Raw genomic sequence first — 8,126 nt, forward strand, 5'->3', positions numbered from 1 at the left:
CCCCGTTCCAAGGTACAGACATTGTTTTGTAGCCCGCGTGAAAACTCTCCACCATGAACAGTGACGTTTGTGAAGCAAACTGAAGAATGTACCATAATGAGACTGCTCAGAAAAAGAAGCAATCTAACTTTGGCCTTGTGATCTTTTCATGGGGTCCAAGGCAACATGCAGTGATTACAGTTTTGATTTGCATATGGGTGTTTGGGATCCTGAGGCTAATCCTCTGTAACAAAGAGCAGAGAGCAGATATAATCCTTTTTTACTGCACTTCCACTTCTGGGAGAATTGACTCAGCACTTTCTGCCTCATTTTCTTCTTCATCACCGTCTCTCATCCTTCCCACCTCCCTCTCCTCAGCTTTCCTCCCTCCTTCTTGCCTCTTCTTTTTCCAGCTCTACCTTCCACCTTTGCCTGAGCAATCAGGGCTTGAGTTTAAATCGTGGCCAGGTGTCCTGGGCCAAGTTGCCCACCTCTCCAAGCTTGCTTTCCCTGTCTGTGACCTCAGGGTAATAACAGCCCTTCCTATTATTCAGGTCAAGCTCGATATTATGCATTATAAAATGCTCGGAACAGACTAGAGTGGGTGTTTCAGGAGAGAAACGGGGGGCAGATTCCATGTCTGTGGGGCAGTCAAGATTGTGGAAAAGAGATTCTGGTTACAAGTTTGCCCGATTTCAAACCAGTCTCCCACACACAGGCCAATATGTCTCTTCTCTCCGAGCCTCCTAGGCGAAGACAGTGTTTGGGAGCCCCGGCAATGCCGTGGCTACAGAGCGTTTGTCTCCTGATGGTGACCAACTGGATCAGAATCAACCGCTTTCTCTTGCTGGACCCCCTTGGGACGTCTGGGGTGGCCAACTAGCACAAGGAGGAGTTCCTCATGTTGAACTTGGTTCTTAAGCCCTCTAAGCCCTGCTCCAAACACACTAAGAAGCCACAGGCCCAATGACATCACCCAAGTAACAATATCATCCAGGATATGTTTACACATTTGTGGGCTTCCATCTCGGCCATTCATTTGAGCTTTTTTTATTTGGAACCTATTAAGATCTAGCACTGAGTAAGTGCTCAGTAATCATCTGTTGGCTACACTGGACAAACCAACATGATCTGGCACATATGATACTAACTTGATAAATGAATCAATTATGGTGTGCCATAAATGTTTATTAAATGAATGATGGGTGGTCCACAGTAGACAATCCACAGATATATGTTGAATGAGCAAACAATAGAGTGAATGAATGAATGCATGCATGCATGCATGAATACTCTATCAGTCATGCCGTAGGCATGTGGTAAGCTGCTCTTTGATTTGTTTTCTGTAGCTGTAATTTTGTCCCAACAAACTGACTCTAAATTTATGATCTTTTATTTTCTGTTGTTGAATTTTGAAATAGATACTGCTAACAATATGAACTGAATTCCATTTTCAAATGGCAAAGAGATATTTTCAAACATCTTTGAATTGAGCATGCAGAACCAGGGAGGGATGGTGCCTATGGACCCACTAATCTCTGTTATGACATATCTGCATGACAGAGAGGATCATGCTCCTGGGCTGAAAAGAAGAGTGTTGTCCACGAACAACACATGAGTGGAGCCATCGTGTTCCTGTGTATACTCAGTCGATGTATGTACAGGCTGGAATAGGGGAATTTAATCCTTTGCCATTATTCATTTCACTTCCCTGAATTCTGTGGTATTTCCAAGGAGTGACTGCTTTTCTTCTGGGTTAAGTAGAAATCTTTGCTTAAGTCAAAACCACTTACTTTAAATACATTCAGCGACATTGGGATCTTTTGCCCTGGGAGTATTTCTCATGTTTTTTTAAAGTCAATGAATTGTCACTTGACCTTCATGGACACTTATAGATCACTGAATTAAGGATGAAACTGAGTAAAGAAGCTTTTATCTGAAATTCACTGATTTATTGAGACAGATTTGGGAAGTCATAACAGTGTCACTTTATTAAGCATTGAAGATTATAACGGCAAAGTATACAAAATTGAAAGGACTTGGGATTTAATTCTGCTATTTGGAATTATTGGCAGTCTCTTTTAAGGAGGTTGAGAATATTTGCATAGAGGAAAAAAGTCATATTAGAGTCGCTACAGTTAAAATTCAGTAAGATGTAGAAATGCTGTGGTAAGTCAGAACAGTCTTGAAAAGTTAAAAATGCCCTCAGTTTCCTAGATGGTTTGTGCAGAGCTTGGTGTCAGGAAGACAAGTAACTGAACAGTGGTGAGACCCTGTCTTTTGTATTTAGATATTTTGCTATTATGTATCTTTAAAAATTTTCTCCACCATTGGTTTGATATTAAAATGTGTCACATAGCTGAAATTAACAAAGAGAGATGTTCTTATTGTTAGATAGTTTTGAGATGCCAGGATGTACTTTTCTTCTTTGGACAAAATCCGTTTTTAACACTCATCCAAATGTGTCCTCATGGTAAGCTTTCCAAGTTGTCAAAAAGAAGACCGTCCCTTGCTTCTCATCTGGAAAGGATATATTTAATCTATATTAGAATCTATTTAGGACCAAATCTGCTCGGGGTGCCTGGGTGGCTCAGTTGATTAAGTGTCTGCCATAGGTTCAGGTCATGATCCCGGGGTCCTGGGATCAGCTCCAGGTTGGGCTCCCTGCTCAGCGAAGAGTCTGCTTCTCCATCTGCCCCACCCCCTGCTTGTGCACTTTCTCTCTCTCTCTCTCAAATAAATAAATAAATTCTTAAAAAAAAGAGAACCAAATCTACTCATTATCTAGATGCTGTCTAATGAGATTTTATTTGTCTGCCAGCCAGTTTCACGGCATGCCTAAGTCCGAAAAATTTGAAAAATAATTACACTTTTCTAGATCCCCTGCCAGCAAAAGGAACTTCGCTAAAGAGCTTACAAACATGCTATTATATACCCAGGAGTGTGGCTGGATAATGTGTTGTTTGGAAACAAAAGTAATAGTGAGAATACTAAATCAGATTTCCAAATCCTAACACACAGACTTAGGCACAATTGTGCCTAAAAACTGTGGACAATAAATAAGCAAAATAAGACAAAATGAAAATTCCAGCATTTTTTTTCTATCTCTCATACGAAAAAGTCAGCTTCTTTCATGTTAGTAACTGGACTTGTGTCCCCCCAGAAATGGTTACTCTGTGTTCTAAACCCAGTATCTGGATGCCCAGTGGCCCACACTGAACATGCGTGGGATGGATAACAAGATTGAGTATACCAGCTGTATTTTATGAAAAAATGCCAGTTAAGAGAAAACTTTTCAGAAGAAACAGTATGACAAGAAGGGAGAGGAACAGAAGACTGTCTTTCTTCAGAGGAAAACTATTTCTCTTATCAGACGCTTTCCACTTAAGGTAAGCCTTATGTGGGAGAGGCCGGTGGAAAAAGTGTGGGCACATTTAGGGAACCAGGGAGACACCTTTTAAAAAATAGTTTCCCTTTCTTTATAGGTAGATAAAGTATAGTGGTTAAGCCCCTGCTATTTAGAGTCCGATTACCAGGGTTCAAACTCTCTTGCTTAGCAGTTATATGGCTAAGGGTATGATCATTCATTCATTTATTCTGAGCACTTTCTCTGTGCCAGTTACTAGAGGTTATAGGTTTGAACAACACAGACAGGACCCCCGCTCTCCTGGAGGGCATGTTCTAGTGAGGGGAAAGTAGAAAATAAATAAAGAAACATGCATGCAAAGGAAATCAGATAATCTTAGATCAAGGATGAGAGAAGAACATCACACAGAGGATCATCAGCAGGGGGAGCAGGGGTTACATGAAGTTAATATGGACACTGAGGTGGTGACCTGAGGAGGGTCAAGTGCCCAGGTCAGGAAAACAGCTTTTCGGGCCAAGGGAACAGCAAATGCACAGGGTGCATACTGATGAGCCTCGCAGGCAGGTGGGGACTAGGGGTTTAGACTTTATCTGGTAACCTAGGGAGTCCTTGAAAGACTTTAGGCAGGGGCATGATAAAATCTGAGCTGCCATTATTCATTTCACTTCCCTGAATTCTGGTGAGAGAGAGAGACCGTGTTGTCAAGGATAACACGGGAGAAGCGCCAGACCCAACTCTTTTCAGAGGACAGGGAAGTCAAAGGACGCTGCCCCACAGGAGCTCAGAATTCAAGGGGGATTGCTGAGTGTGGATGCTGTGGTTCCTGATGGTGGTGGCAGAACGAGGGCTTCGCTGTAAGCCAGTTAAGGAAGAAAGGACAAATCTTCGACAGCTCCACCAAACGGGACGTCAACCAGGCTGGTTGGTGTGGCTGATTCTGCTGGTCTTCCTGTTTGGTGCTTAGTGGAGTGAACTCCAAAGCTTTCAGAAAAGACTCTTTCCACTTAAAATAAGCTTTGTGTGGGAGAGGTCCAGAAAAAAGTGTGGGCACACTTGGGGAACCAGGAAGACACTTTTAAAAACGAGTTTGGTCTTTATTTATAGGTAGATAAAGTATGGTCATTAAGCCTCTGTTATTTAGAGTCAAATTACCAGGGTTCATACCCTGGGGTTTGGACACTAAGACAGCTTGAGTTTATGGAAATTGCGACCTCCTCAAATCTCTCCTCTTCTCCGTATCATGCAGATAGTAATAGGATTTACCTCATGAAGTAGTAAGGATGAAACCCATCAATGAATATTAAGAGCTCAAACAGGCTGGCATCTGGCTCACAGTAAGAGCAACAATGTTACCAGCAATCATTACTACTACTCATCAGTCATTACTATCTATGTCAGGCACTTCTCAGCCTCATACCTATTGAATGGTATCACGCAAACACTGCAGATAATCACGTAACTACCTCCCGCCTTTCTCTTCTTTTCCTGGACCCCTGCTCCTACCCTCCTTAGGCAACTCATTTGTCTCTGGATTTGACCCAGGGACCCAGGGACAGACATTCCTCGTGTTGAAATAATCACAACACTTATTGCCATGGGCAGAGGCTGGACCAAGGCCTTTGGAACATCATCACGATTGTTAGAACATTCCATTTTACAGGTGAGGAAACAAGGCTCAGAAGGGGAAGTGACCACTCAGTCAGCAAGAGGCAGAGCTGGGATGCAGACTCAGGTCTTTTTGACCCTGATGTACCTTAAAACTAAAAAAGAAAGAGAGAGAGAGAGAGAGAGAGAGAGAGAGAAAAGAAAGAAAGAAGAAAGAAAGAAAGAAAGAAAGAAAGAAAGAAGAAAGAAAGAAAGAAAGAAAGAAAGAAAGAAAGAAAGAAAGAAAGAAAAGCATCCATTCAGACCCCCCAAAAACATCGTTGATGATAAAAAATGAAAAGGGCTCTCAGTGAGGGGAACACAGTACTAGAAAAGCTTGAGTCAGCCCAGTGTCCAAAAATGTCCTCTACCCACAAGGGAGCCCCTGACCTCCCCAGCCCAGTGGCTGGTGGCCTCACCATGTGACGGAATTACTTTGACTGTGGCCATGCGGTGGTGAGGAAGCCCCCGACCCCCTTCCGGCCTCTTTGTCCTGTTTAGTGCTCTATCTGTGGGCCCCTCGCAGGCAGCCTGGCTGGTCTTGACTCTGAGGTGAAGGAGTAAACATCTTGGGGTACTTTATTAGTTTATTTCAGAAGATGGAGCCTGTTTGTCTCTGGGGCCCATCCCTCTTTTATGGCCTCCAGCCCTTCTTAACAAATTCTAGTGACTGGAGAGAAAACCGCTTTCTACGGTGGATCATTAAAACACCACCATAAACCCAGGGCCATAAAATATTATTTGCCGGGCATAAAAGGGGGGGGGTAGATTTTCCCAGAATGACAACCCAGGCCCTGCTTTCTCCCACTGAGAAAGGCGGCCCAGGGATGCGATCGTTCATAAATTCCTTATCTTGCACTCTGTTTTGTGAAATAACCCTGTTGGGAGAGCAGCCAAGAATATTGATTTATTTGTTCCACGGACTCAAAAGCATTTTTAATGAGTGGAGCATTGTGATACCTTGCCAGTGTGTCTGCAGATGACTCAATCTGAATGCACACACCCAAATGCATACAGTTTGCAAGGGGAGTTCAACAAACGGGAGGTTTATCGAACAAGAACCTTTGAGGTGGAGATGGGGACGCACTGGTTTCCCTCCTCCTGGCCAATTCCACCAACACCTGGGGGTGGGCTGGGCTCTTACAACCCAGCCTGGTTTTCCAGAGAAGCACCTCTGGACTGAAAACTCAATGTGGATTTCCAGTTGGCTTCCCTTGACATCTTTCTCTGGAAATAATCCTTTCATCCATTCATGCATTCATTTGGTCATTCAACAAATATTTTCGAGCATCTATTAGGTGCCAAGCACTGTCCTGAGTGCTGGTGTTCCAGCCATGAAAGATACTGTTAGGGAGCCTCCTGCATCTTTGTGGGGTGAAATCTCAGCACATCCATTATTAGTATCTTCAGAGAAAATTCACAGTCCCGTATCTGAAGTCTTGGGGGCCAGGTCGGTGTGTCAGAAATTTCAGAATTTTTTGGAATGATAAAATGGAGGGGGTATATAATGATTTAGTTTGCAAAGGGCTCCAGTGAAATCTGGGGAGGTACCCAATAACTCAATGCTGGTCATATTTCTTCAGTGAAAAGTGTGGCCATTCCCTGCAAGTGGACTAAATCAAGGGTATGGAGAGCCTGGCAAGTGACCCACGCTAAGTACTCCATGACCCTCCCTGTTCGTTCTTGCCTCCTTCCTGATTTTCAAGGTCATCCATTTCCTTTTCACTGCACCCCTGCCACAGATCATTACATTTCTCTGTGTTTTGTTTGTTTGTGTGTTTATATGTGTATTTAAGAGGATTTTGAGGCCCTGAGAGGCTAAATGACTTGTCCAAGATTTGACAGCTAGAAAGTAGCCCAGGAGGGTTGGAACTTCAGAGTCTGCCTTCAACCGCTACCTAACACCACCTTCCTCTAGAGAAAAGACCAAGAAACTACTGGGGCTGGTGTCTACATAAGCAAAGGCAACTGGGGAAAAGCAGGCAATAATCCAGATAGTTCAGAATTTGGCAAGTTTTAGAAAAAGTTTTTTGTTGGGTAGCCAGTGTTTCTGGACAGGCTGTAGGGTTGGGAGCAAGTAAATGGCCCTTTTTCTTTAGCAATAAGACCATCTATATGGACTCAGGGACACTCAGGCATGGAGTGATTTTAGCACCCTTTGAGAGCTCCATTTTTTAACAACTCATGTCCTGTCGCTTCCCAGTGTCTTCAATGCGTACTGGGTGGGCTGAATCACTGCCTCTGGGCATCCGGGTTGCCTGCCCAGGAGACAGACGCAGGTCAAAACCAAAAAGGGAGAGAGGGAACTGGGGAGGGGCCCTGCCAAGGGGCTGTTCTCCCAGGACAGACTCCTCATGTTTAGACCCTCCCCTCGAACTGCCAGATGTCAGACTAAATTGGAAAACTGGAAAATGCCCACAGGTCATTGTTAAGTGGTCAAGCCCTAAAGAATGTGAGGGGACAGGGGACTCAGGAGATAAAGGGGAGATGTCTCAAGAGGGGCTTTCATGTCCTTGGGCTCCCCCTCCTTAAGGCTTCCTGCACCCCTGGCTAAAGAAAGCAAGGCCAGAGGGAGAACCGGCATCTCTTGCAGTTCCTGGGAAGCCCACACTGCCATTTTGGTGTGCCTAGCAAAAGGAGGCCAGGACTGGGGAGGGGTCCCGTCAGCTGAGACAAGTAAGGTCCAGGAAGGGGCTGCGAAGGGTGGGACAGAGTCTCAGGAGCCTTTCCCTGCGCGAGTGGTCAGCCAACGGTGGGAGTTGGGGATGGAAGAACAAAACAAAACAGCCACCACCACCCCACGAACCCAGGTTGCGGAGTTTTCGCCTTAAGGTCAAGTGCATGCTGCTGGATGTGGAAACTGAATACCGTGTGAGTGTGTGAGTGTGTGTGTGTGTGTGTCTTCCACCTGGGATGTCTAGAGGATGGGGAAGACTGAGAACAAGAACTGTGCTCCGGTGTGAAGCATGGTTTGGGGGTGGCGCCCCTGGCATGCTGGACTTCGGGGGCACACATCTACCAACTGCGTCCCTACAGGGACAACCACAGGTGTCCGCAAGCGTCTAAAAGTTTCAGTGCCTGGAATCCGGTTTTGCCGAACTTTGCAAGCTTCTCACCTGAGGACACCCGCCTAGAT

This window comes from Mirounga angustirostris, unplaced genomic scaffold (genome assembly GCF_029215605.1).
Source record: "Mirounga angustirostris isolate CCGP_5_RB_7025 unplaced genomic scaffold, mMirAng1.0.hap1 SCAF_1, whole genome shotgun sequence".
Lineage (NCBI taxonomy): Eukaryota > Metazoa > Chordata > Mammalia > Carnivora > Phocidae > Mirounga > Mirounga angustirostris.